The sequence below is a fragment of the Nicotiana tabacum genome, chromosome 22 (genome assembly GCF_000715075.1).
Source record: "Nicotiana tabacum cultivar K326 chromosome 22, ASM71507v2, whole genome shotgun sequence".
Taxonomy (NCBI): domain Eukaryota; kingdom Viridiplantae; phylum Streptophyta; class Magnoliopsida; order Solanales; family Solanaceae; genus Nicotiana; species Nicotiana tabacum.
This window is the reverse complement of record NC_134101.1, coordinates 74,315,268-74,341,095: the sequence shown is the minus strand read 5'-3', so window position 1 is coordinate 74,341,095 and position 25,828 is coordinate 74,315,268. Positions and strand designations below refer to the sequence as shown.

Here is a 25,828-nt window from a genome sequence, read left to right as displayed (position 1 = left end):
GGTTAGCCTAATAGATTTGGACTTCTTTATTTAACCCATATGTATTGGACTTATATAATTAATCCAATTATATTAGCCCATAATATTTAGTTGGACTAACATATTTAATATATAGTCCAAATTATTTTATTGAATTTAAATCCAATAAATTTTGTATGCCTACACATTCTTCTTTTTCTTACAGCCTCTCGGCTTAGAAATCGAAGTAAGTGGGTTGAATGAAGACATGGTTGTTGAAGTCAGTAATGTCAATCAGAACTTATATAGTACCCCTTCAATTCCAGCTTCCCGCAAACAAAGATTTAATTTAAATGGTAATTTTCAATTCTTTCTAGTAACTGGGAAAGCGAAAATGTTTTACTTGAAAATGCATATAAAGACTAGGCATAAGTTGCACTGCATCAATTAAAAGAATCCAAATTAGTTGAATATACTATATGAACCCTTGCTATTTATATTGCTCAATTGAACTCATCTCAATCTAATTAATTTCTCTAAAATTAGAAGTTCTCTACATTTTTAACTTGCATACAAATGTATAAGTTGATATCTAAGAAGTAAAAAGAAAAAGGAAAAAGAGTTTGCATGTGAACCATTGTTGGTCCACTCCAACTGTGAAAATGATGAATTATACCATTGTACATTTGTTTATCAACATTACAATGATAATGAACCCATATTTTTCTTAGCAAATCTAATGAACAGAACTGCATAGTAGACATCACATTTTAACCAAAATTTCCCTATGTACTAAAACAAACTTCAACTCAAGATTTTTCAACTAGATTCTGCTATTTGTACACTAGTCTTGAAGAGGAGTACATATAGCTTGTGATCCACAGAAAAATATATAAAACCACCAACAGAATGTGTCACAAAAGAACCAAAGCTGGTCCCTACTATACAATGCCATGCTGTTCCATAGACCCCATCAAACTCCTGGAAAAAAAATTCAGAAACCAATTCATCCAATAATCAGTAATTCATCAAAAACAACCAAAAAAAAGCATAATTTTTACAGTAGTAATTTTTTATTTATTTTTTCTTTTACCTTTTTTAGGGTCAAAGCAAGAGCTTTAGATGTGAACTTTTCCAAGCTATCATGAGTTTTTCTTGCACAATTGACATCATGAATCTGCATAAAAAGTGGCATGTCTACAGATACAACTTTCACACCATTACAAGAGAAGAAATCAGCCAACTCAATCTGTGAACTGCAGAATGATTTCCTCCTTAATAAAGATTGCTTTTTATCTCATCAACCCCTTGTTCAAACCCCTTTAGCCTTTCATTTTCTTGACTCCTAGACAAATAGACAAATTCCCTTTTAACATCCACCTCTTTGTGGAACTCTTTCCCCTTATGGGAAGAAACTTTCTTGATTGTTTCTTTTTTCTGCACAACTATTGCTTTTTCAATATCATGGTCTTTGTTGTGAGATTCATTGACATATTTTCTTTCCTTAGAGCTCCCATGTTGGCTCTTTGACTTGGTCAACGCTGCACTTGAAGAGTCAAAAGCAGCTGAATCAGTCAAAGATTTGAGCTTTAAATGGTTGTCATCTGAAGAATATGAATGCCCAGATGGATGTTTTAAGGAAGATTTGAGGTTTTTGTGATTTGAATTTAGCTGGGAAAATTGGTTGGAGATGTTGTCTATAGTGTTAAAGGGTCCCTGTGGGTGGTATTGTGTGCCATGAGATAAGCTATCAAAGAAATGAAAGGGAAAGGAGAGCGAAGGGAATGGCAAAAAGGGAAAGAGAAGAGAAGTGATGTTGGAGAAAGTGCCGAGTTTGTGGAGGGAGTCCGGAACAAAAATGTGATTCTTCTGGACTCAAAAAACCAAAATGTGTGAAAAAAATAGCAGTAATCATAAAATATATAACGCCCTTTTAAAGGGCGCTATACTTAACGCATGTTTACCCGATTAAGTGTGTGTGTGTGTGTGTGTGTGTATATATATATATATATATATATATATATATATATATATATATATATATATATATATATATATATATATATATATATATATATATATGATGTGGCCCAACCAATAATTTTTCTAGGCTTAACTGACATAACAATAATTCAGCTAGGTATAACGCCCATATTTAAGGCGTTATACCTCAAATAATTATACCCCCGGACTGATTTTTGCCTTATTTAAAGAGGTTAAGGATTTTATAAAAATCCATTCATAAATACATTCAAGTATTCTGAAATATTTCTTCGTTAAGTTATTTTGCATTTTGTCATAATGTCTGAAGAGCGAAGAATTAGGGTTTTATTATATTGGGGGGGAGGGGTGAGGTTATGGTGGTGAATAACTCAGTAAGCTATCACTTGTCTCCACAGTGTCACGTTAAGTTGCCACTTACAATGGAGTATGATACATTGGTATCGTTGTTATGTAAAAAAATGAGTGTGAGCAAACGTTCAGTGAATATTAAAGTAACTGGAAGATATCCATATTCTGTCACTCCGCAAGGGGTTGCTTGTTATGTTGAGTTTAACATCGAGGACGATGAAACTCTGAGAAATTTTTTGAGAACTTCGGATGAATACCGGGAATTTCTTGTGATAAAAATGTTGGAAATATACGTCAAGTCTGAAGACGTTCGCAATAATGAGGTTGCGCAAAGTAGGGATATCCCTCAATCACCAGGTGGTTATTTTGGAGCAGTTTTAGCCGAACAAGTTCCGGATAAAAGAGTTTGACCCGATCTAAACTTATCTCCACGGGCGAATGAGGAGCGAGAAAATAATTTCTCACCTAGTTTACATAATCCATAAGTCGATTGGTAAACGTTAATTTTCCTTTGTGTTAAGATGTTTATTTTTATGTATTGAATTTGTATTAACACTCATATATCCACATGGGGTACCAGCCAGATATGAATTTTACAAGTTATGAACTAACGCCCGCTTGAAATATGCCTAGTTTTGGTGTGTTGGATCATGGTGGTCCATTCGGGAGTCATCATCAACATGATAATGTCTATCATGGGATATCAACACATTATGATTTGTAAGTGAAGTGATAAAGCTATATGTAAAGTTTGAATCAATTTGAATAACTCATTATTTTGTTGGTTGTGCAGTGAAAACGAGCAACTTGAAGCTCATGTCCTTACTCAATTGCACGAATACGGCTTATTTAATCAGGATCTGGCAGATGCGCAGAGTCAGGAAGAAAATAGTAATTATGACAACAATGTCGATGAGTCTGGAGATGACACACCCTTCCCTGATGAGGGCGATGATAATGAGGAAGAGAATGCTGAACCTGATTTGACGAGGGAGCATGCTCCACCTCCCGTTAGACCAAGAGTGTACGAGTCCCACGTGCCATTTTATTCAAGGGAGATTCCCTACCTTGATCATTTTCCAAGTATGCCGGATGTGGATGCCCTTACAAGGGATATTGACGAAATTCGGACAGCAATGTGGGATGAATCTAGAGCTACGACATTATCAAAGGACATGCTTTTTCCTGATAAAGCGCATCTAAGCAGGGCGGTACAAATGTATAGCGTAAAAGAGTGTCGTGAGATCACGGTAGCCGAGTCATCTCCGGATATATACAAGGTTATTTGCCGTAGATGGTTTACGGGTTGTAACTGGATGCTGCGTGCGAGGAAGAAGAAAATAAATATGTGGGTTGTGGGTAAATACATTGGCACCCATAATTGTGAAATGGACACATTTAGTGGGAATCATTTTAACTTGAATGTTGACTTGATTTCTCTTGTCTTGATTCAATACATTGAATCGTCCATAAGGTACAGGATTAAAGAGTGTATAACATCTGTCCACCAGGTATATGGATGTATCATTACCAAAAGAAAGGCATTTCTCAGGTGCCAACGTGCGTTTGAGATTGTTTATGGTAATTGGGATAAGTCCTTTGCCGCTCACCCAGGTACATGGTTGCATTGCAACACTTTAACCCTAGGACTGTTGTTGAATAAAAGCTTGAGCGGAGTCCATGAATATAAGAATTCATATTCAGATATGTGTTCTAGGCATTTAAACCAGCCATTGATAGTTTTGTGCATTATCAGCCGGTAATATCCATAGATGACACTCATGTCTATGGGAAGTATGATATTACGTTGTTGATCGCCGTTGCAATAGATGCTAATGGAAGCATATTTCCTCTCGCATTTTCTATTTGTCCCAACGAAATCCAAGAGACGTGGATATTATTTTTGAACCACTTGAAGGAGCACGTTGTCAGACAGCGTTTAGGTATTTGTCTAATATCTGATTGACATGGCGGTATTTTAAGTTTTGTACAAAATTTGCGTGCATGGCAGGAACTGTATGCCTGCCATCGTTACTGTGTTAGGCAACATATCATAACGAGTGTAAATTAAGGAGGCAAATGGAATTGATTAGGCAGGAAGATCCAGAAGCATATCGTTGGTTGATGCGACATGAGCTTGACAAATGGACTTTGCATAAGGATGGTGGTAGAAGATGGGGAATCTTGACTATAAATGTGTTAGAGTCTTTCAACGGGTTGTTAAAGTTTGCACGTGGATTGCCTGTCACTGCCATGGTGCGGATGTCATTCAAGCAGATGGCGGAGAGGTTTGTTGAAATATCTAGAGGTGCATCATCATTGATGGAAAGTGGTGTTGAATTTATGCCACAACCAATGAAACGGTTTGAGAAATATTGGAAGCGAGCACAATGGCATACATTTTTGCAGTATTGCAGCAAGAGAAATATTTTTGAAGTTCGCATTGGTCTGCATTACAACCGCAGGAATAATACACACACTGTCAATAAATCGAGAAGATTATGCTCATGTGGAAAATGGTCAATCTATCACTTTCTATGATCACATGCCATGAAGTGCTTTCAATATATAGGTTTCGTGGCAACGAGGTAAGTTGATAAAGAATATAGTGTTGCTAAATATGTAAACACCTATAGTGGACAGTTGCAGCCAGTGGGTGCTGATCATTATTGGCCGCCAGAACCATTTAACATGGTGTGTAACAAGGATTATGTGTGTCAATGGCAAGTGCAAAAAAGAACGTGGATACAGAACCAAATGGATGTTGGTGATACTGTTTATGCGTGTAAATATGGCATATGTTCCCAAACAGGACACGATCGCTGTAAATGTCCTTCAGCTGGTTTGGGAAGTGGTGGTAATTCAGGTCCAGATGGAGGTTCATCCAATGTGCCCAATTATCAATGATAAACGTAGTATTTTGTTGCAGTATTTTTGTTGTACTAAATATCTGTAAAAGGTTTAGTTTGCAAAATTTCTGAAATAAAATTATGTTTCTAATAGGGTTAAATCTAATTGATGTTTAGCATTAAAGATTCAATACAACAATTTAAAATATTCTCCAAGAAATACACATTTTTCGTATTTCATCGCTATCATCAATAAGACCACTTGCTTGATTTCTACAACAATATGGGACTCCTACATCCAACGTCTGTGGTAGAAACTTAGGTAGTCCCTCCGTTCCTTGCAGGTAGTTAAGATCATTCAGCGCATGATGAACGGCTAGTGCCTTTTCCTTCTCTAAAATCTTCTTCATCAAATGCCAAATCACTTCTGCTTCATCTTTATGTGTGTTTGTTTGGAATGTTGCAGACAATGCTTGTGGTACAACTAGGCCATGCCAGTGGCATAGTACTTCATAATCACGCCGTTTTGAGTAAAGGGGAACCCATTGTAGTTTTTCGCCCCAAATTCCAATACCTTCAGGCTTTATAGAATGCGCTTCGCCCTCAATAATGTGCCATGCAATTTTGAGATCAGTGTATATATAGATAGGCTTATTTTTCAAGAGACGTAGAACACCATACCACTTGTCATCAACCAAATCAGTATAGCAACCTAGCATATTTTTTTCAAGATAGGGATCGATTGTGTTATGACGTATTCCATGTGGATCTGTTGAACTACCTTTACCTTTTTGCCTTTTCTTAAACCACTTATTAAATGTTAGTGGCATTTCTGAAATGGATGTTGTAATGATTCTTGAATACTGATCTCTTGGTTCAACTTAAGAAGTACTAAACTTCACGAACTTGTATATTAAACGTAGCGCATCACCAATATGCGTTATGTGTATTGTCATGTCGACCTGAAAAAGCTGTCGACCTGAAAAAGCCGTCGATCTGAAAAAGCTGCACCCACTTGTACCCTAAAGAATTATTATCACGTGAAATGTAGCGGATCACCAATATGCGTTATGTGTATTGTCTTGTATACCAGAAAAAAGTTGTCGATCTGAAAAGCTGCACCCACTTGTACCCTAAAGAATCATTAGCACGCGATACGTAGTGCTTTCGCAATATGCGTTATGTAACCTAAAATCACTCTTAGCTGCCTATAAAAACCTCGCACATTTTAGTTATTATTTGCGTTGTAACGAAACGAATAGAATAACTTTTCATTAATTTTTTATTTTCGAGCATTACGATATGTCTGGACGCAATAACGTACCAAGGTGTTATTGTGGCAAACATGCGATTTTGAAGCCATATTGGTCAAATTGCAATCTGGGGCGCAATTGTTGGATGTGTAAACAAGTTGTAAGTTATTATTATTGGAAAAAAATGTTTGTTAATAGTTTTTATATAACATGTTAATTAATAGTCTTGTGTTATTATCCCTATTGGTAGGACGAAAATCAATGTGGTTTTGAAGAATGATATGATGAAACCATTAACCAGGAATACTACAAATCATGTTTGCTAAACATTTGGAGTCTGACCGGTGAGTATGAACTCCAGATCTTGAAACTTCAAGAACAACTTGCGGCAGTGAAGGAGAAACTAAAAGAGGTAGAAGAAGAAAATAATCGTTTGGAAGAGAAATTTAAGTGGTTGAAGCATAGAATAATGAGCGATAGTGACTAAACAAACACATGGATGCATTTAGTGTTGTATTTTATTTTATGTTGTACGTGTCATGTACTATATTTAATTGGTAACGAATTTAAATTTATGTTAAGTTGTCTTATTTTTTTGTGTTTTAGTGTTAAACTAATAAATAACCCGAAAAATAAAAACACATGCGCAAATTATGTAAAACATAAATAATTTTGCTATTATATATTTAATGTCATATATAAAACTAAGAATACATATCAATGAGTCCAACGGCTTGTATGATTTAAAGCATTGGCTGGCCTGAGGCGCATCCCATCTCGCCGGCTATGCTATCAGGATCATCCTCATCACGTCGCCTCTTTATCCGAGGATGCGTTGCAACATGATCGTCAGTAAGGCTGGCAGGCTCAGTAGAAGCGACCGTTGGAACAAAAGTAACCTACAGAATAATAAGATACTTTAGTATATGAAATATAAAATACTAACGTACGTGTTAGAAAAAAAACTTTTAATGGTCATACCGTGGTCTCGGCGGGCTCCTGAATAAGATTATCCGTCTTCGGCAAGTTAGTATTGCATAATGTGGCCTCCGTGACGGGCAATTACGAAATATTTAAAAAAAAATAAAAACACTTTAGATATTACCGACTAATCTGTAAGGTAAAAAAAATTTGAAATAATAGTAATACAAACAAACCTGCGCCTGAGTAGCGCCACAATGTTCTGTCAGAACATCGAGGTGCATTGGAGTAGATAAAGTAAGTGAAAGATCCTCAGCATCCCTCGGTGATGAGCCATAACTCAGTCGTCGCCCACTATGCACCTCTCGTATCAGACGATCAACAACAATTGTCGATGTCACTAGACGATCAGGAAAATACCGATCCCACTACTGCTGCATAATGGTCGTGCCCGCGATCAACAATGGAGCTGATGGGGTCACCTACGAATTCCCTAGTGACAGATGAATGACAACATATCATGAGGAGCAACGTGTGGCTCAGGGTGGTCACCTTCGATGATAATCTCTAATATTCTCCACGGGTGCCTTAACGCCCCCTTGCTGGGGACTCCGGCCTCGCCGACCACCACGACCACGTGGGCCACCCTTTATATCTAGCCACGCCTGCCACGTCTACCACGTTTAGGGGCCACTTATGGCCCATGATGGTACTCCTCGAGTGGCACATAAGTAGCCTCGTATCCTAAGTACAGACGTCTCCGTACCGATTCGCAAGACTCTACTAAACTCGCTTATGACTCGTAGAATCTGTGAACCTAGAGCTCTAATACAAACTTGTCACGAACCCAATTTCCCTCCGTAGGGGAACCTAGTCTCTAAGACTAGGTAAGCCTAACACTTACTAAATTAATAGAAAAATTTAACCAACAACTATGAATTTTGATATGAAAATTTTCATACAATCCAACAATCCCAAAACCGATAGTACAAGTCATAAGCTCTACTAAGTTTGCTAGAAAAATCCCTAAATACAACTGTTTTGGAATAGAAATAAACATTACATATACAATATCAGAAGGTGACTCCGAGGCCTGCGAATGTGACGAAAGGTTTACCTTGAGTCTCCACAGCAAAACCCGAACAACTAGCTATTGATCAACCAACTTTGAAATACCACAAAATGTACAGAAAACGTAGCATGAGTACACCATAACGGTACCCAGGAAGTTTCAAGACTAACTTCGGTAGATTAGTGATGAGGGACAGTCAAGAAACCTACTGGACTAAACAACCGAACAAGTATGAAGGTGAACTAACGGGGAAACAATGTTAATATAAAGCTAAGCATGGTAAGGAAGACAAAACAATACTCACAATGAAACACTAGAAACAACAATTAGCAACAAGAAGCAAACAAATAGTAATGTTGTAGAGTAAGCGGGACACAGTCTAAGTCCGATGAAACCAAATAAAGGAAAACAAGTAACTACTCAACAAGAACAACCGCTTTTACACCAGATATATTCAGGAATTTCCACGAGGTACCAAACCTCATAATCACTAATCACGGGTCCCAATTCTTGAACCCTAATCACTTGGCCTCTTGTGCCCACATTACAAATTCATAACCGCACGGACGACTCACGTGCCAAGAGAGTTAAAATATCTAATATCCGCACGGACCACTCACGTGCCAACAATAATAATGACTCATTACTGCACGGACAACTTACATGCCAACATGATAACTCTCACATAGAAGGCAAGTACACGGGAGTACATATAAATGGTCAATAACATCAAGATTCATCTTCTTAACCGATATGGGTGATTTATTTACGTGTATGCTTGTGCAAGCATTCTACCACAATTCAAGTCAACAAGTAAGAGTAGAGACAATGAATGGCATATAAGAAACGATCACCACGAAATGTACACGGTATAACTCACACAGGGTAGGCACACCACTACACAAATAACAACAATAAAAATGTCCCCATGCCATCACAAATCATTCCCCGATATAGCCCACCTTGTCTCTCCACGTGCGCAATAATAAAGTAAATTCCTGCCTTGTCTCGATGCACGTGCATAATAATATTCCCACCTTATCTCGCCATATGTTCAAACCCACATATATAGCCCGCCTTATCATGCCGCATGTGAAAATATCAATAGTAACAATAGTACGGACAACTCACGTGCGAACACCCCGACAATCCTCTCAACAACGCCACGTGTGCCAAAACATAACAACATAATAAAATGACTTTTACAATATGTGCTCATATGCCACAATATTTCCTCAAAACAGTTTCAATACCACAACCACGCATAGACCTCGACTCAACAATACTGGGTACAACAGCAACAACAATAATAACACGAGAATACGACAAGTAAATCAACTCAAGAACTTCAGAATACAAAGAAATGGTCGAACGAGCTCACAATGAAAGAGACAATAGAGAATAATGGTTTCAACAAGAATAGCTCAACAAGGGAAGAGATAGCGTGCAACAATGATTTCCATATAAGTACAACTCGACGGTAAGAGAGATATAATGAATCAATGATTCTAAATAAGGATAAGTCAACAATGAAAGAGATAACACAAACTTCAATCTTTAACAAAACCTAAAAAGTCAACCCTGAGCCCGCACCTCGGAACCCGAATTTTTTTATTAAATTCGAACATTCATTCAATTAAGATTCCAACCATACTAATTTCATCCAATTTCGACTCCGAATCGATATTCAAAACCCAATTATTCTTTTTAGAAATGTTTTTGATAAAAACAAAACCCAACTCTCCAATTTAAACATGGATTAATTCAAAAATAAACTTATATAATCACATTAAAATACAAAAATTATAGATATATACTTACCCCTCATGAAAATACAAGAAAAACACCGCAAAAATCACCTCAATCAGAGCTCTAGAACTCAAGATATGCTCAAAATATTAAATAAACGCAGTCTGATTTTTTTAATACATAGGGAATTTCGCTTCTGCACCCAAAATTCCACACCTGCAGTCTACCAGCTGTAATTTTCGCATTTACGGACCATTTTTTGTAACCTACGGGGTCGCAGATGCGGACCCAACTTCGCATCTGCGAAGCACCAACACTAGCTCTCTTTTCCAACACTAAAATGAGCATAACTCCCTCATACGATGTCCAAATTCGACGATTATTTTTGTTATGGCTTCGTAATCACCATACGGGTCTAATATTTCAATCAAAACAGAAATTGGAGCTCATTGGCTTAATGTGGTACCATTTATGCTTGAAGAAACGAAGTCGAAACATCAAAAACGAGCGCAATACAACCCAAACCTATCTGAAAGTCACCCGAGCCCCTCGGGACCCCGTCCGAATATATCACTAAGTCCCAAAATATAATGCGGACCTACTCGAGGCCTCAAATCACATCAGACAACATCAAAACTACGAATCGCATCTCAAATCGAGCTTAATGAACTTATAAACTCTCAACATCTACAACTCATGTCGAAATATATCAATTCAACCCGGAATGACGTCAAATTTTGCAAGCAAGTCTCAGATGACATAACAGAGCTAATACAACTCTCGGAATCACAATCCTAGCCCCATATCAACAAAGTCAACTCCCGGTCAAACCTCTTAACCTTCAAAAATTTCAACTTTACAATTTTTGCCAAAATGCTTCAAATTATCCTACGACCCTCCAAATCCAAATCCGAACGCACGCCTAAGTCCAAAATCACCATACAAAACTATTGGAATCATCAAAATGCCATTTCGGAGTCGTCTACACAAAAGTCAAACTCCAGTCAACTTTTACCGTTTAGGCTTCTAAAACAAGAATCCTTCTTCCAAATTAATCTCGAATCATCCGAAATCCGAACTCGACCACACACGCTAGTCATAATACATAATACAAAGTTGTTCGAGACCTTAAGCCACTGAACGAGATACTAGTTCTCAAAACGATCGGCCGGGTCGTTACATTCTCTCCCTCTTAAATAAATGTTCGTCCTCGAACGTGCCAAGAATCATTCCAAAGTCATCAATCGCTGAGTGAACTTACCATACATACACTCGCGGGGTGACCCCACGCCACCCCAAATCCATGTAAGCCCGACAACACCACCTCAACTGAAGATTTTTCCTTCCACCAATACTAATAGGCCTTATAACCAAATTTCTCACCATCCGATCGTTTCCAAAAGACCTGATTCCTACATCAACACACAGTATCAGCCTCAACCAAATATAATAACCTATGTGTACACTCACCAGATACAAACACACGACGTAACACACTACACATATGTCCATAACATCTCTGATCACAATAGCGGTCCATACTCAAACCCAGCACCAACAATTAACCTCATATCAACTAGAACCTTGTTCCAAACCCCCACAACACCGACAATGATGCAAGAAACACGAAGATGCCATGACTATTCACTCAAATCAATAAGTCACACCCAACACCACTTGGGCACACACCTCGCAAGCTAAAACCCAATAAGCACAGCAAGAATATGACTGGATATACAAGGGAATACAAGAAAGAACTATCAAACACTAAAATGAGCATAACTACCTCATACAATATCCAAATTCGACGATTATTTTTGTTATGGCTTCGTAATTACGATACAGGTCTAATATTTCAATCAAAATAGAAATTGGAACTCATTGGCTTAATGTGGTACCATTTATGCTTGAAGAAACTGATAACGACAATGTTGGGAATCCAAACTAGAGTAAGAATTTGAAAAGTAAATGCGGAAGCAATAACAATAAGGAATTGAACAACTAGAACTAAAGGGTAGAAAATAAAGGATATGGGAAAATTCAAGGAAAGAATTCCAAAGAACTTCCAAGAAAGCAAGTTCTATAGCCTTGACAAGATCAAAGCAACAACGTCTTGATTTATTAAAGAAATCAAACGCCTTTACTTAAAAGCAAATCAAAACTATAGATACAGATCTTGACCGCGTTACGAGTAACTTGAGACAACAATTAATAACTAGTATTAATCGCCTTCTAATAATACCACAAAGGAATCAAAGATATCACAATAGAGAAGTAATCTTACTACCTTAAACTATGAACTAGTAAAGGTTGAAAGATAAATCTCAAAGCACAAGTAACAAAGGTTCAAAAGAACTCTCAAAGTATGATATACTTAATCAATAATGAAGTCTCTCAATGAATGAGAAGAACTTCTTATTTATAGGAGTACTAAGGTACAAAAAGTCCATAAAATTAGGTAGGGTGGTTGCTAAGGCATAAAAAGTCATTACAATTAGGTAGGGTAGTTTCTAAGGAGTAAGCAAAGTAATTACAATTAGGTGGGGGGAGGGGGGGGGGAGCAAATCCCTTTGGGGCAGATTCGGACCTTAGAACTAATAGTTTGGGCCATTGATTTGGACTCCAATTGGGCTCCTTTTGAAACACCCCTTTTGGACCTTTTTTAAGCTCATTTTTAGCCCCTTTGGTGGACTTCAAGGGCTAATTTGGTGGCCCAATATTCCTCCTCTTGGACTTCAATTTGGATCACCAAATAATTGTAAAACTTGAATAATTCATCTACTTTGGGCTTGAGTTCTTCCTCTACAATTAAAAGCTTCTTTATTTGTCATTGAAGTCCAACAAACTTAGAGTGCAATTCTTTAGCTTGAGATCTTGTAAATGTCCATGGAGCTTCCAAAACTCTATCCTTGTCCTTGATGCTATCAAAAACGACGTCGAAATATCAAAAACGAGCGCAACACAACCCAAACCTATCTAAAACTCACCCGAGCCCCTCGGGACCCCGTCCGAATATACCAATAAGTCCTAAAATATAACACGGACCTGCTCGAGGCCTCAAATCACATCAAACAACATCAAAACTATGAATCACATCTCAAATCGAGATTAATGAACTTATAAACTTTCAACTTCTACAACTCGCGCCGAAACATATCAAATCAACGCGAAATGACGTCAAATTTTACATGCAAATTTCAGATGACATAACGGAGCTAATCCAACTCTTGGAATCGCAATCTGAGCCCTATATCAACAAAGTCAACTCCCGTTAAAACCTCTTAACCTTATAAAACTTCAACTTTACAATTTTTGCCAAAATGCTTCAAATTATCCTACGGCCCTCCAAATCCAAATCTGAACACGCTCCTAATACTCAAATCACCATACGAAGCTATTGGAATCATCAAAATTCCATTTCGGAGTCGTCTACACAAAAGTCAAACTCCAGTTAACTTTTATCGTTTAGGCTTCTAAAATAAGAATCCTTCTTCTAAATTAATCTCAAATCATCCGAAATCCGAACTCGACCGCACATGCTAGTCATAATACATAATACGAAGTTGCTCGAGACCTTAAGCCGCCAAACGGGATGCTAGTTCTCAAAACGATCGGTCGGGTCGTTACATTCTCCCCCTCTTAAACAAACGTTCGTCCTCTAACGTGCCAAGAATCGTTCCGAAGTCATCAATCGCTGAGTGAACTTACCATACATACACTCGCGGGTGACCCCATGCCACCCCAAATCCACGTAAGCCCGACATCACCACCTCAACTGAAGATTTATCCTTCCACCAATACTAATAGGCCTTATAACCAAATTTCTCACCATCCGATCATTTCCAAAAGACCCGATTCCTACATCAACACACAGTATCAACCTCAACCAAATGTAATAACCTATGTGTACACTCACCAGATACAAACACACGACGTAACACACTACACATATGTCCATAACGTCTCTGATCATGATAGCCGTCCATACTCAAACCCAGCACCGGCAATTAACCTCATATCAGCTTGTTCCAAACCCCCACAACATCGACAATGATGCAAGAAATACGAAGATGCCATGACTATTCACTCAAATCAATAAGTCACACCCAACACCACTTTGGCACACACCTCGCAAGCTAAATTCCAATAAGCACAGCACGAATATGACTAAATATACGAGGGAACACAAGAAAGAACTATCAAACACTAAAATGAGCATAACACCCTCATACGATATCCAAATTCGACGATTATTTTTGTTATGGCTTCATAATTACGATACGGGTCTAATATTTCAATCAAGATAAAAATTGGAGCTCATTGGCTTAATGTGAGACCATTTATGCCTGAAGAAACTGATAACGACAAGGTCGGGAATCCAAACTTGAGTAAGAATTTGAAAAGTAAATGCGAAAGCAATAACAATAAGGAATTGAACAACTAGAACTAAAGGGCATAAAATAAAGGATATGGGAAAATTCAATGAAAGAATTCCAAAGAACTTCCAAGAACACAAGTTCTATAGCCTTGACAAGATCAAAGCAACAACGTCTTGATTTATTGAAGAAATCAAATGCCTTTACTTAAAAGCAAATCAAAACAATAGATTCGGATCTTGACCGCTTTACGAGTAACTTGAGATAACAATTAATAACTAGTATTAATCGCCTTCTAAGAATACCGCAAAGGAATCAAAGATATCATAATAGAGAAGTAATCTTACTACCTTGAACTATGAATTAGTAAAGGTTGAAAGATAAATCTCAAAGCACTAGTAACAAAGGTTCAAAATAACTCTCAAAGTATGATATACTTAATCAATAATGAAGTCTCTCAATGAATAAGAAGAACTCCTTATTTATAGGAGTACTAAGGCACAAAAAGTCCTTTAAATTAGGTAGGGTAGTTGCTAAGGCATAAAAAGCCATTACAATTAGGTAGGGTGGTTGCTAAGGAGTAAGAAACGTCATTACAATTAGGTGGGGGGCGGCCAAATCCCTTTGGGGCAGATTTGGACCTTAAAACTAATAGTTTGGGCCTTTGATTTGGACTCCAATTGGGCTCCTTTTGAAACACCCCCTTTTGGACCTCTTTTAAGCTCATTTTGAGCCCCTTTGGTGGACTTCAAGGTCTGGTTTGGTGGCCCAATCTTCCTCCTCTTGGACTTCAATTTGGATCACCAAATAATTGTAAAACTTGGATAATTCATCTACTTTGGGCTTGAGCTCTTCCTCTACAATTAAAAGCTTTTTTATTTGCCATTGAAGTCCAGCAACCTTAGAGTGAAACTCTTTAGCTTGAGATCTTGTAAATGGCATTGGAGCTTCCAAAACTCTATCCTTGTCCTTGATGCTATCAGAAACGACGTCAAAACATCAAAAAATGAGCGCAACACAAACCAAACCTATCTGAAACATACCCGATCCCCTCAGGACCCCGTCCGAATATACCAATAAGTCCTAAAATATAACGCGGACCTGCTCGAGGCCTCAAATCACATCAAACAACATCAAAACTACGAATCGCATCTCAAATCGATCTTAATGAACGTATAAACTTTCAACTTTTACAACTGGCGCCGAAACATATCAAATCAACCCGGAATGACGTCAAATTTTGCATGCAAGTCTCAGATGACATAACGGAGCTAATCAATCTCATGGAATCACAATCTGAAACCCATATCAACAAAGTCAACTCCCGTTCAAACCTCTTAACCTTCCAAAACTTCAACTTTTCAATTTTTGCCAAAATGCTTCAAATTATCCTACGGCCCTCCAAATCCAAATTTGAACGCACGCCTAAGTCCAAAATCACCATACAAAGCTATTGGAATAATCAAAGTGCCATTTCGGAGTCGTCTACACAAAAGTTAAACTCTAGTTAACTTTTACCATTTAGGCTTCTAAAACAAGAATCCTTCTTCCAAATTAATCTCGAATCATCCGAAATATAAACTCGACCACACACGCTAGTCATAATACATAATACGAAGTTGCTCGAGATGTTAAGCCGCCGAACGTGATGCTAGTTCTCAAAACGATCGGTCGGGTCGTTACATTCTACCCTGTTAAACAAATATTCGTCCTCGAACGTGGCAAGAATCGTTCCGAAGTCATCAATCACTGAGTCAACTTACCATACATACACCCGCGGGTGACCCTACGTCACCCCTAATCTATGTAAGCCCGACAACACCACCTCAACTGAAGATTATTCCTTCCACCAATACTAATAGGCCTTATAACCAAATTTCTCATCATCCGATCATTTCCAAAAGACCCGATTCCTACATCAACACACAGTATCAACCTCAACCAATTGTAATAACCTATGTATACACTCACAAGATACAAACACACGACGTAACATACTACACATATGTCCATAACATCTCTGATCACAATAGCCGTCCATACTCAAACCTAGCACCGGTAATTAACCTTATATCAGCTAGAACCTTGTTCCAAACCCCCCACAACACCGACAATGATGCAATAAACACAAAGATGCCATGACTATTCACTCAAATCAATAAGCCACACCTAACACCACTTGGGCACACACCTCGCAAGCTAAAACCCAATAAGCACAGCACGAATATGACTGAATATACGAGGGAACACAATAAAGAACTATCAAAAAAGCCTGACATGCACAACTCCCTATCAGTAGCATACTACGAATTAATTCCACAAGAGAGATTTAAAGTATACGAACAAATCACAAGGATCTCATCCTAATATAACTTCACCGTTGCACGCAGCCTGGTCCAAACATAACAAACCTCATGGAAACGTGAGGATCCCATCCTCAGCTCTTAATCACAAGCATATTACACATCATTACCAACCGAAACCTTCCACTAATTCAATTTCTGCTAGCAACGTCATAACATAAGCTGAACTCTCACATCAGTAGAGCATCTAATTCACAAATCGTAACCAACCACATTAAAACCTATCGTAATGGGTAATAGAAAGTCATTCCTAGTCTCATATCTCTCAATAATTAATAAAACAAAATGATAAACACGGGCTACCACTATAGAATCTCCCAACAGGGGTAAACACAAAAGCAGAGTACAAAATCACAAAACTCACCCATATGTGAAGAAACTAGGAGGACTCACCTCGATAAGCAGAACCGAAACAAAATACGAATGATGTTCCTCTATAACAAATTGAAACCATACTTGTACGACATCATATGGTGCAGCGGCCTCAGCCCTATCGTAGAAAGTACATCAACGGGTCGGGCCTCCCCCTCTTGGGTGCCCTCTACCCGCCTGACCTGTACCCCAAGCTGGCGGTGCAGGGATATTAGCAACTGGAGTAGAAATCATAGCCTGAATACTCCGCTGTGACATATATGTCCGGAGTCTAGGACAATCTCTCACCATGTGGCTGGTATCTCCACTCTCGAAGCAACCTCGCTGCTGAAGTGGCTTATGGAAGCTGTCTGGCACGGGCACTCTGAGACCCATGGATATCTAAAGCACCGCGCGAAGCCCGAAGTGCAAACTGAACTGACTGACCCACAAAACCTCTACCATGGCGTATCCTGCCTCCAAAATAGGGACTAGTAGATCCTCCCGACCTACGAGGCCTCTTAGCCTCCCTATCCTCTCTATCCTGACCCCGTATGTCCTCTCCCTCCTGGTCCTGCATTCCCTCTAGTCGGTGAACGATCTCTACCACCTGTTGAAATGGAATATCCGACTCCAAATCCCGAGACATGCTGGACCGGATATCATGACTGAGCCCCTCAATGAACCTAGTGACTCGCTTTCTAACTTTAGAAGTGAAAGAAGGTGCATGTCTGGACAAATCACTGAATTTAACGGCATACTCTGACACTAACATAGTGCCCTGGTGCAGCTGCTCAAACTCCGCACGCCAGGCATCCTGAAGAGTCTAAGGAACATATTCCCTTAAGAAGAACTCTAAAAACAGATCCCATATGAGTGAAGCTACCTTGGCTGGGCTACCCAACTCGTATGTTCGCCATCATTGATATGCCACCCCCTTAAGCTGGAACGTAGTAAAAGCAACCCCACTTGTCGCTACAATACCCATAGTACATAGGATACGGTGGAACTCCTCTAGGAAACCATGTGCATCCTCTGAAGCCAAACCACTGAATGTAGGAGGGTAATACTTCTTGAACCTCGCAAGTCTAAGTTATTATTCCTCAGATGTTGCTACCTTAGTCACGCGCTGAACTGGAATAACTGGCTATGCCGGTACCACACTTAGAACCTGACCAATGTGAGCCCTCTACTCTGAGGTGCGGGCGGTGGGAGTCTGAGCTCCTCCCCTGATCTGTGAAGTAGCTGGTGCAACCAGAATCAACGTCGCCTGAGCCAATGTACCAAGCATACTCAGGAACTATGCTAATGTCTCCTGAAGTGCGGGGGGGACAACAGGCGCCTCTGGTGCCTGTCCCCCAACAGGAGCTACTGGAGGCTCCTTAACTACTGCTCTGACAGGTACTCTAGCTGTAGCACGTGCTCCATCTCGGCCCCTGCCTCTGCCTCTTCCACAGCCTCAAGCAACACCGGCTCTAGGGGCAGTATCATAAGTAACTATAGCTCGTGTCCTCAACATCTGTGAGAGAATAGAATGAAAAAGGCTCAAACTCTGAGGTTAATAAACTCGCACGATAGGAATGAAAGAAGTGAAATTGTCCTAATAGTTCTGTAGCCTCTCGAAGCTAAGTACAGATGTCTCTGTACCAATCCGCAAGACTACTAAATTCGCTTAAGACTCGTAGCACCTATGAACCTAGAGCTCGGATACCAACTTGTCACGACCCTAATTTCCCACTGTAGGATGTCGTGATGGCACCTAGTCTCTAAGACTAGGTAAGCCTAACACTTACTAAATTAATAGCAAAATATAACCAACAACTATGAATTTCGATATGGAAATATCCATATAAGCCAACAATCCCAAAACAGACAGTACAAGTCATAAGCTCTATTGAGTTTGCTAGAAAAATTCCTAAATACAATTGTTTCGGAATAGAAATAAACAGTGCAGGTACAATATCAGAAGGTGACTCTAAGGCCTGCAAATACGATGACAGGTTTACCTTGAGTCTCCACAGCAAAACCCGAACAGCTAGCTATTGATCAACCAACTCCAAAATACCTGGATCTACACAAAAATGTACAAAAAGTGTAGCATGAGTACACCACAGCGGTACGCAGTAAGTATTAAGACTAACCTCGGTGGAGTAGTGACGAGGGACAGTCAAGAAACCTACTGGACTAAACAACCTGAACAAGTATGAAGGTGAACTAACGAGGAAATAATGTTAATATAAAGCTAAGCATGGTAAGGAAGACAAAACAATACTCGCAATGAAATACTAGAAACAATAATTAGCAACAAGAAGCAAACAGATAGTAATGTTGTAGAGTAAGCGGGACAGAGTCTAAGTACGATGAAACCAAATAAAGGAAAACAAGCAACAACTCAATAAGAACAACCGCTTTTACACTAGATATATTCAGGAATTTCCACGAGGTACCAAACCTCATAATCACTAATCACGGGTCCCAATTCATGAACCCTAATCACTTGGCCTCTTGTGCCCACATTACAAATTCATAACCGCACAGACAACTCACGTGCCAAGAGAGTGAAAATATCTAATATCCACACGGACCACTCACGTGCCAACAATAACAATGACTTATGATTGCTCGGACAACTCACGTGCCAACAGGATAACTCTCACACAGAAGGCAAGTACACGAGAGTACATGTAAATGGTCAATAACATCAGGATTCATATTCTTAATCGATATGGGTGACTTATTTACGCGTATGCTTGTGCAAGTGTTCTACCAGAATTCAAGTCAACAAGTAAGAGTAGAGACAATGAATAGCACATAAGAAACGATCACCACGAAATGTACACGGCATAACTCAAATAGGGTAGGCACACCACTACACAAATAACAATAATAACAATGCCCCCAGGCCATCACAAATCATTCCCCGACATAGCCCACCTTGTCTTGCCACATGCGCAATAATAAAGTAAATGTCCGCCTTGACTCGCTGCACATGCTTAATAATATTCCCACCTTGTCTCGTCACATGTGCAAACCCACATATATAGCTCGCCTTGTCACGCCGCATGTGTAAATATCAATAGTAATAATAGCATGGACAACTCACATGCGAACACCCCGACAATCCTCTCAGCATTACTATGTGTGCCAAAACATAACAACACAATAAAATGATTTTCACAATATGTGCTCATATGCCACAACATTTCCTCAAAACAGTTTCAATACCACAACCACGCATAGCCCTCGGCTCACCAATACTGGGTACAACAGCAACAATAACAATAACACGAAGTAAATCAACTCAAGAACTTCAGAACACAAAGAAACAGAAGAACGAGCTCACAATGAAAGAGGCAACAGAAAATAATGCTTTTAACAAGAATAGCTCAACAAGGGGAGAGATAGCGTGCAACCATGATTTCCACATAAGTACAACTCGATGGTAAGAGAGATAGCATGAATCAATGGTTCTATATAAGGATAAATCAACAATGAAAGGGATAACAAAACTTCAATTAAGTATAAGAAATTACGGAAAAGATAGTATGGAAATAAAACATGTAATGTCTTCAATTAAGGCACATAAGCGTTTAATTGGCAACAAGGGTAAAACATGAATCATTGAATTCCAAATAAGGCATGTAAGGGTAAATTTAGAAAATGGGGGATTTAAAATGCTAAAACAACTTCACATCTAATGCACATAAGAACCTAAGAGCCCTAAACGATCTAATTTCTACAAATAAGCCCGAGTACGTACTCGTCACCTCGCGTACACGGCATTCACATGACACAATTAGCACAAATGACTCAAATCCTAAGGGGTAGTTTCCCTCACAGAAAGTTAGGCAAGATACTTTCAAAGAAGCTAGACTATTACTCTAAAATAAACTTCTCGACTGAAACAACCTCTAGAGGGCTCAAATCTATCTAAAATAACTTCAAATCATAAATAAAACTCATAATAAACGATTCCGGATAATAAAGCTTCAATCCTTAATAAAAACTAAAAGGTCAACCCTGCTCCCGCACCTCGAAACCCGACAAAATTTACAAAATCCGAATACCCATTCAATTACGAGTCCAACCACTTTAATTTCATCTAATTCTGACTCCGAATCGATATTCAAAACCCAATTATTCTCTTTAGAAAAGTTTTTGATAAACCCCCCAATTCTCCTATCAAAACACAGATTAATTCAAAAATAAACTTCTGTAATCATATTAAAATACAAAAAATTATAGATTGATACTTACCCCCTATGAAAAGATGAGAAGAACGCCGCAAATATCACCTCAATCGGAGCAATAAAACTCAAGATATGCTCAAAATACTAAATAAACGCAATTTGATTTTTTTAATACACATGGAATTTCAGTTATGCGCCCAAAACTCCGCACCTGCGGTCTGCCATCTATAATTTCCGCATTTGCGGACCATTTTTCGCACCTGCGGGGTCGCAAATGCAGACCCAACTTTGTATTTGCGAAGCACCAGCACCAACTCTCTTCTCCTACACTAAAATGAGCATAACTCCCTCATACGATGCCAAAATTCGACGATTCTTTTTGCTATGGATCCATAATTATCATATGGATCTAATGCTTCAATTAAAATAGAAATTGTAGCTCATTTTCTTAATTTGATTCCATTTATGCTTGAATAAATGACGTCGAAATATAAAAAACAAGTGCAACACAACCCAAACATATCCGAAACTCACCCGAGCCCTTGGGACCCCGTCCGAACATACCAATAACTCCCACAACATAATGCAGACCTGATCGAGGCCTCAAATCACATCAAAAAATATCAAAACTATGAATCACACCTCAAATCAAACTTAATGAACTTATGACTTTCAACTTCTACAACTCGCGTCGAAATATATCAAATTAACCCGGAATGACATCAAATTTTGCATGCAAGTATCAAATGACATAACGGAGCTAATCCAACTCTCAGAATCACAATCTGATCCCCATATCAACAAATTCAGCTCCTGGTCAAACCTCTTAACCTTCCAAAACTTTAACTTTCCAATTTTCCAAAATGTGTCAAATTATCCTATGGCCCTAAAAATCCAAATCCGGAAGCACGCCTAAGTCCAAAATCACCATACAAAGCTATTGGAATCATTAAAATGCCAGTTCAGAGTCATCTACACAAAAGTCAAACTCCGGTCAACTTTTACCGTTTAAGCTTCTAAAAGAAGAATCCTTTTCCAAATTGATCTCGAATCAACCAAAATTCAAACTCGACCACACACACTAGTCGTAATACATAATACGAAGATGCTCGAGACCTTAAGCCTCCGAACGGGATGCTAGTTCTCAAAATGATCGATCGGGTCGTTACACCTCTAGCGATGAATCATCAGTAATCTCCGCGTCCATCGCCACCAGATGCTGCCGAACGGGTGTCAGCTGCAATCGACTGGCCCCACTCAATGCAGTCGGCTCTGCATGCTGGAAACCGCTAAGCCGCTGCAACATATGAAGGTAATCCTCTCCCGTATAGTCTCTAAGAGCATGCGGGTAAGCTACATGTATACCATCATCAAGCAGCCCGAAAAGAACCTCTACGTCCTCTAGCGTGATGGTAGCCTCGCTGATGGGCAGATGAAACGTGTGTGTCTACGGTTGCCACTGCTCCATCATAGTCGTGATCAACGCCCAGTCGAACTACAACTCGCCGATCTCTATGATCCTATAAAAACCTGTCCCTTGAAGGCGTCTTACTATACAGGGATGCAGTGGGTGGTCCCTAATGAACTCCCACGTATCGTCTATACATATGGGGTGGAATGTTTGGGACAGACACTGCCCATCCCAAATGTGTGAAGATCTATGGTTGCCCTGTAGCAACAGTAGCTCTCGAGATGCAGGTCCGGGATGCACAGGGGGAAGCTCCATGACGATGTCTGTAAATTGAACAATATTAATTAAAGTATTCTTCTGTTTAATTATTTAACATCTTTAAATATATTGCAATATCTTTTATATTAATATTTAATCAAAATTGTTTCTATATTATTAATTAGGTTGATACATGTTCTATATTATTAATTTATATGTTAGTTTCTTAAATTATTTACTAAAATTCGGCAGGGTTTTATTTGAACTATCATCTTTTTCAGCTATTTTTGGGTATAATAAAATTAAATAATTAATTTTCAAAACTATACATGATATAATTAATAAGTATTCATATAAAAATACTTAGTTTGACAAATGTTCTATATTTTTGTTTTATATGTTATTTTCTTACATTTTTTAACTAAAATTCGAGAGGGTCTTTGTTTGAATTCTCATCTTTTTCAGATATTTTTTGGGTTAACAGAGAATTAAATAATTAATTTTAATAACTAAAAATATATTTTAGTAATTATTCATATAACAAATACTTAGGTTGATAAATTTCCTATATTAATATTTCATATTGTTAATTTCCTACATTTTTCTACAAAATTTCTACATGGTTTTGTTTGAACTATCATCCTTTTAAAGTTATTTTTGAATTATAACATAATTAAATATTAAAATTTCATAAGTAATAAAGATATATTCAATAATTATTCATATAAAAAATACTACAAACTCAATAGTAAATACTATTGAATTTATTTCATTCGTAACAATTTGTTTGTTAATTGTCATATTTTGCCCAAAATTTCCGGCAGCGTCTCTTTTGTAACGTCAACTGATTATTTTATGATTCATATCTAATATTTGATAATTAACTATTAATACATTAAATCCATAATTGAGTACTATATCCGAGTTTGTTAAGGAAAGAACATAGTTTATATTCTACACAACGGAATCTTAAAGAGCACTAAAGTAACACTACTCTAAATGGCCATAAACAAAGTCAACTACCATAAGCTAAAATTTATTATCGGTTTGACTACGCTAAAGGGCACTACATAACAATTAAGGGCACAACATAACATTAAAGGGCACTAAACAACAATAAAGTCACATATTAATATACATACAACAATAAAATCACATATAACAATAGTTATTCATAAATTAACAATCTATATTTTTACTAATTTTTTAGCACATAAATAAACTAATCCAGATAAAAAATAAAAAAAATTAATTAAATCACAAAACGATCACAACAAAAACATACAACACAGTAAATAACAACTAATAAGCATTTTATATACATGAGTTTTACCAAAAAGTAAGTCAGAATACCTCGATTTAATATTTTTTGAAATGTGATAATTTGATGATTTGGAAGGAAACAAATAATAGACGAGATCCACTATACGACAACGCCTTGGATACAGCGTTAGCTTGCTAAAATATGGAGAAGACATAATTTTTGGGGGACGGGTGGGATCCAATGGAGTTTTTTTGGTTAAAAAGTTAGGGGGGACCGTTTTTTCACCTTCCACTTCTGTCTGGTCGGGGAAGGAGACGGGTCCGATATTTTATATAGGTATAGCGCATATATTGGATGCGCTATACCTACCTGTCTTTTCAACTTCTGGTATAGCGCATCCTGTTGGGCGCTATATATATATATATATATATATATATATATATATATATATATATATATATATATATATATATTCCGCCAATTTAAAATTTAAATTTAGCGCATGTAACCCATGCGCTATACCTTAACGGGCAAATGTGTCGTTAAGGTATAGTGCATTGAAGAAGAGTGTTATATATAAAATGGTTCTCAGTTATTTTTTCACCTATTTTTGTGGTTTGAATCCAAATAGACAACACTTTGGTTCCGACTCCATGTTTGGAGTAGATTCAGAATAATCTCTTAATTATACTTCTAAGTAATTTTAATCCTTTAATTTTGCCAAAAATAAATTTCGTCAAATATTTAATATACGCATTCTACTTATATATAAGCCACAGTTTGAGGAGCTTGGGGTCAACATGTGTGCTTCAGCAGCTGGCTTAAAAGTTAACCTGCTTAGAAGTGGAGGGTGTTTTCGGTATTTCATGAATTAAGTGTTTGAAATAATTTGTACTTGATTGCCTTAACGGTATACATTACTTTTTCTAGACAAAACAGCCACACTTGGTTGCATGTACAATGAGCACGTGTGAGCAATTTGTGAACAAGTGGGCCCACTTTAATTTATCATCTCACATGGCCAACACTGTTTCTAAGGCTATTTTGTCTATGTGGGGCCCGCCTTACATTATATATGTAACGACCCGACTTGTCGTTTTAAGAATTAATGCCTCGTTCAGTGACTTAAGATCTTGAGAGGCCTCGCAATATGTATTATGACCCGCATGTATGGTCGAGTTTGATTTACGGATGATTCGGAGAGATTTGGGACACTTAGTCCCTAAGACAGAAGTTTAAGTCTTAGGATTTTGACCGTAGTCGGAACTATGTGAAGACGACTCCAGAATGGAGTTCCGTCAGTTTCGTTAGCTCCGTTGAGTAATTTTGGACTTAGGAATGTGTCCGGACTGTGAATCTGAGGGACACTGTGAATCTGAGGTCTGTAGCCAATTTAGGCTTGAAATGGCGAAAGTCAAATTTTTGGAGAATTGGACCGGAAGTGAACCTTTTGATATCGGG

General features: G+C 38.1%; 1 long non-coding RNA gene across 1 annotated transcript; it reads right to left on the bottom strand.

The window, feature by feature from the left end:
* Nucleotides 1–621: 621 nt before the first annotated feature.
* On the bottom strand, nucleotides 622–1,243 carry LOC107782310 (uncharacterized). The gene is made up of 2 exons (XR_001647197.2): nucleotides 1,052–1,243; nucleotides 622–939 (listed from the first exon to the last, which is right to left on the bottom strand). It is a non-coding gene; the product is annotated as an uncharacterized LOC107782310 (long non-coding RNA).
* Between the last annotated feature and the right edge of the window lie 24,585 nt (nucleotides 1,244–25,828).